Source organism: Colobus angolensis, unplaced genomic scaffold (genome assembly GCF_000951035.1).
Source record: "Colobus angolensis palliatus isolate OR3802 unplaced genomic scaffold, Cang.pa_1.0 Scaffold49, whole genome shotgun sequence".
In the NCBI taxonomy this organism is placed as follows: Eukaryota; Metazoa; Chordata; class Mammalia; order Primates; family Cercopithecidae; genus Colobus; species Colobus angolensis.
This window is the reverse complement of record NW_012118376.1, coordinates 305,427-310,427: the sequence shown is the minus strand read 5'-3', so window position 1 is coordinate 310,427 and position 5,001 is coordinate 305,427. Positions and strand designations below refer to the sequence as shown.

At 43.9% G+C, this 5,001-nt stretch overlaps 1 pseudogene; it reads right to left on the bottom strand.

Annotated features, from left to right (window-relative positions):
• LOC105524183 overlaps nt 1-4,213 on the bottom strand; it is an 8,593-nt pseudogene extending 4,380 nt beyond the window's left edge.
• Nucleotides 4,214-5,001: the final 788 nt, after the last annotated feature.

Genomic DNA, 5,001 nt, shown 5'->3' with positions numbered 1-5,001 from the left:
GGTTTCACCATGTAGACCAGGATGGTCTCGATCTCCTGACCTCGTGATCCGTCCGTCTCGGCCTCCCAAAGTGCTGGGATTACAGGCTTGAGCCACCGCGCCCGGCCGACAAAAGGTTTTAAAGGAAAAATGAGGAGGATTACAGATTATATAATTGTTTTGAAATGATTATTCTAAACTACGAAGATCAACAATAGTGGTGACTGAGGTTGGACAGGTAGTTGCTGAGCAGATGTCCTCATAGAAATATTTTTTGTGTAAGGTTGTGATGGCCTTTGTGCAAGGTTGTGGGTTTTGCAGTCTTTTGTGATAGCTTTTGATATCAGGCATGCAAATGAGAACCCTCTCTTCATAGCCCTCCCTGGATCTATTTGTTAGGGTTTTATTTTCCTCTTTTTATTTTTTATTCTTTTGGGATAGAGTCTCGCTCTGTCGCCCAGGCCGGAGTGCAGTGGTGTGACCTCAGCTCACTGCAACCTCCGCCTCCTGGGTTCAAGCGATTCTCCTGCCTCAGCCTCCTCAGTAGCCAGGACTAGAGGCACCCACCACCACACGCGGCTAATTTTGTATTTTTAGTAGAGGCAGGTTTCACCATGTTGGCCAGGCTGATCTTGAACTCCTAACGTCAAATGATCCACCCACCTCGGCCTCCCTAAGTGCTGGGATTACCGGCGCGAGCCACTGCCCAGCCAATTTTTTATTTTTTTTGAGACAGAGTCACAATTTTCCTCCATCACCAACACTGGAGTGTGATCACAGCTCACTGCAGCCTCGACCTCCTGGGCTCAAGTGATTCTCCCACCTCAACCTCCCAAGTAGGACCCCCAAGTCCCCCAAGTGGGACTACAGGTGTGTACTACCATGCCTGGCTAATTTTTAAACTTTTTTTGTAGATATGGGGTCTTTCTATGTTGCCAAGGCTGGTCTCAAACCCTTGGCCTCAAGAAATCCTTCCACCTCAGCCTCCCAAAGTGCTGAGGTTACAGGGGTAAGCCACTGTGCCCTGCCCTTTTTCTAATTTTTAACACAACTGACTCCATTTTGATTCTGATAACCTTCAAAAGTGCTTGCTCATGACAGTTCAACAGTCAAAGCAAGCAGCTTGTTATGAGCTTTGAAACTGGACTTGAAGAAGGAAAAATTGATACTAATGACTTACAATATTAGTAGCCACACTTCTAACCAGAACGGTCATTAGAGATAAGCATAGATAATAGGCTAGAGAGGAAAGCCTCCTATCACTGGATTGGGTTGCCTTTAACGCAGCCTTACTCACCTCCATAATGTTACTGCAAGGTAGATTGTAATTCACATACACAAATAACACTTCTGTATGTTTTGTCAAGGTGCTATGAAGATTTTTTCATTCTATTACCCAATTCTCCTTTTAAGAAAAGATCTCTGTCTCAACTTATTGTGAGAGATTAGGACTAGATACATTTGTCCTTTTTGTATCTTGTCCTAATGGGAACTACATAAATCCCTCATTCCCTCATCACTCTGGCTCTTCAAATGTCCTATAGCATCAAGCAATCAAGTGTTAGTTTTGCTATTGTTGATATATAGATTGACTACTGGGAAAAAGCTTCCCTGAATTATTTATCAGAATAAACCTTATAACTAATATATGAAGACATCAGCTATATGTCAATGGTCAACCTTAGTTTTTTTAAAAACTGTACAATTATGGTATTTTTCTCTTTTTTGTTTTATTTTTGTTTGTTTTTTTGAGACAGGGTCTTGCTCTGTCACCCAGGCTGGAGTGTAATGGTGCATTATAGCTCAATGCAGCCTTGACCTCCCAGGTTCAAGTGATCCTCTGGCCTCGGCCACTTGAGTAGCTCGGACCACAGGTGCATGCCTGGCTAATTTTTAGGTTTCTTTTTTGTAGAAATGAGGCTTCATTATGTTGCCTAGGTTTGTCTTGAACTCCCGGCTTCAAGTGATCCTCCTGCCTTGGCCTCCCAAAGTGCTGGGATTACAGGTGTGAGCCACCACAGCCAGCTGACTTAGACTTTTTTTTCAATTAGCTATTCTGTATCTTGCCAAATGCACCAAAGATCTGAAGTAACTTTTGATGAAAACACAGGTACCATCAGACCAGTATAACAGGACCAAAAAACTGATCAAGAAATAGGAGCAGGAACAAATAAATAAGGGCTAAGAGGAAGAAAACACTAGAATTATAGAAACTATCTGAGGAACACTATAGCAATTAAGCCCAAAATCTGGTCTTGAGCTTCCCAGAGCCAGAGTGAAGAGGGAATGATGGATTCATGTAGTCCTCTGCCTAGAAGACCCATAGGCCAAAAAGGACAAATTTATCTAGTCCTAATGTCTGACAATGATTTGAAAGAGAGATCTTTTCTTAAAAGGGGAATTGGGTAATACAGTGAATAAATCCTAACAGCATGTTGACAAAGCACACAGAAGTGTTCTGTGTGTATGTGAACTATAATTTACCTTGCGGTAACATTATGACAAATAAGGCTGCACTGCATTAGCACAAATTAGCCCCTGCAGTCAGCCTCCTGGCATCCCTGGGCAATGAGAACATTGTCTTAAGTTCCAATGTGAGGCCGATAATTTCCTGATCAATAAGAAAAGCCTAAGGCCGGGCATGGTGGCTCACACCTGTAATCCCAGCACTTTGGGAGGCCGAGGAGGGCAGATAACCTGAAGTCAGGAGTTCAAGACCAGCCTAGCCAACATGGAGAAAACCCGTCTCCACTAAAAAATACAAAAATTAGCTGGGTGTGGTGGTGAGTGCCTGTAATCCCAGCTACTTGGGAGGCTGAGGCAGGGATAATTGCTTGAATCCTAGAGGCAGAGGTTGCAGTGAGGCGAGAGCGTGCCATTGTACTCCAGCCTGGGAGACACAGCGAGACTCAGTCTCAAAAAAAAAAAAAAAAAAAAAAAAGAAAGAACCATGATAAAGAGTTTCTGTGCAACCCTGAACTATCCTTGGGCTGGATGCTTTGTTTATCTGGCATCACTTACCAGTTCTTCTTCAGGTCATGTTGGATCTTTCTTTACAGGGTCCTTTCCAAGTCCTTTTCCCTGCATACTCTTTAACTGTCAGGGTTTGCTAGGGCTCCTGTTCTCTTCATCCTCTATTTGATTTCATTTGCTCATGGCCTTACCCACTGCTTTTCTGGTCACCCCCAAACTTATTTCCCCAGCTTATACTCTCTCCCATGCTTCAGATACATAAGACTTCTGGAGAAGCAACTCAAATTCAAAATGTCCAAAGCATCTTTCTTCAACCAAATCCAGAAGCTTCAAAGTCCTCCAGAGTGGTGTCACATCCTGCATGTCTATTGGTAGTGGGAACATCTTCTCAGGTCATAATTAGGGAATGCAAAGAATATAATTTTGTTCTTCTAAATTTTGTTCCAAAATTCATTTTTCTACCTGGCAGTAGAAACATTGTTTTTGTCAAGTCAATATAAACTCAGAGAATTTAAGGTTTCTCCCTGCCACCTGCTCCCTCAGGTTACATCTAAGTGATGGCAGTGTTCAAGCACTTCGGGGCTGGGGTGTGGCAGGTTCTGTTTTTTTGAGACATAGTTCCACTCTTGTCACCCAGGCTGGAGTGCAATGGCACAATCTCAGCTCACTGCAACCTCCCCCTCCCAGGTTCAAGTGATTCTCCTGCCTCAGCCTCCGAAGTAGCTGGGATTACAGGTGCCCGCCACCATGCCCAGCTAATTTTTGTATTTTTAGTAGAGATGGGGTTTCACCATGTTGGCCAGGCTGGTCTTGAACTCTTGACCTCAGGTGATCCATTCACTTCAGCCTCCCAAAGTGCTGGGATTACAGGCGTGAGCCACCGTGCCCAGCCAGGGTTTCTGTTTCTTGATCCATCTGATTTATGCTGGCATTTGCTCAGACAGTGGGCTCCCTCTGGCCCGGTCACTGGCTCCTTTCTCTACCAGCATCCACTGAGATGTCCATCTTATCTTTGGTCCCATATCCACCCAGGTGAACGTGTGTCCTCATTATCTAACACAGTAGCTCTTTTGTCATACCTGCTAGAGCAATGGGACACGGAAACATTTCAGATGCCTTCCTATGCCACACTGGAGCCCCAAGAAATGTGTGGGGCCCTTCTTAGCTTAAAAACACCATGTTGTCATTTCCACTCAGTGGCTTCTGCATCACCCTGGCCCAAGGATACTCTTCTGTAGGTCACACCTGGAACTTGAAGCATGGTCGTCCTCTGCTCTTCAATCTCCTATCCTGTCTGAAGGTTCACTTTTTTACCCTCCCTGCTCCCATCTAAGGCTGATGTACTGGGCAACCAGGGAGAGGAGGTTGTGCTCAGGGCCCCTCCATAGTGATATTTGCCACCCTCTCATTTCCTTCCACTCTCCTTCCTTGCTACATGGGGGGTGTCATTTAAAAAAAAAATCTCATTTGAGGTGGGAAATTCAAAAGTAGAGAACTGACCCTTTCATTACTACAGTAATAACCCAAACCTGAGTGCCAAGTGAGTAGAATACATTTGTTGAAAGGAACAATAAATGCCAGGAAAGCAGCAGAAATCCAAATTTCAAAATATCATCCCATCACATACCTCTTGAACATCTCTCATATTCAGTTCAGCTGTTTTTGCATCATTTACAGTTTTCTGTGTCTCTTACCTGGATTTCTACAATAAAAAAAAAAAAAAAGATCTTCCTGAATATGGTTTTCTATAAGCTTTCTTATTTTAAGAAACTATTATTAATTTTTATAAAGATGAGGTCTCACAATGTTGCCCAGGCTGGTCTTGAACTCCTGGGTTCAAGCAATCTTTCCACCTTGGCCTCCCAAAGTGCTGGGATTACAGGCATGAGCCACCGCACCTGGCCTTCCATAAATCTTTTTTTTCTTTTTTTTTTTTTAAGACGGAGTCTCACTCTGTCACCCAGGCTAGAGAGCGGTGGTGTGATTTTGGCTCACTGCGATCTCTGCCTCCTGGGTTAAAGTGATTCTTATGTCTCAGTCTCCCGAGTA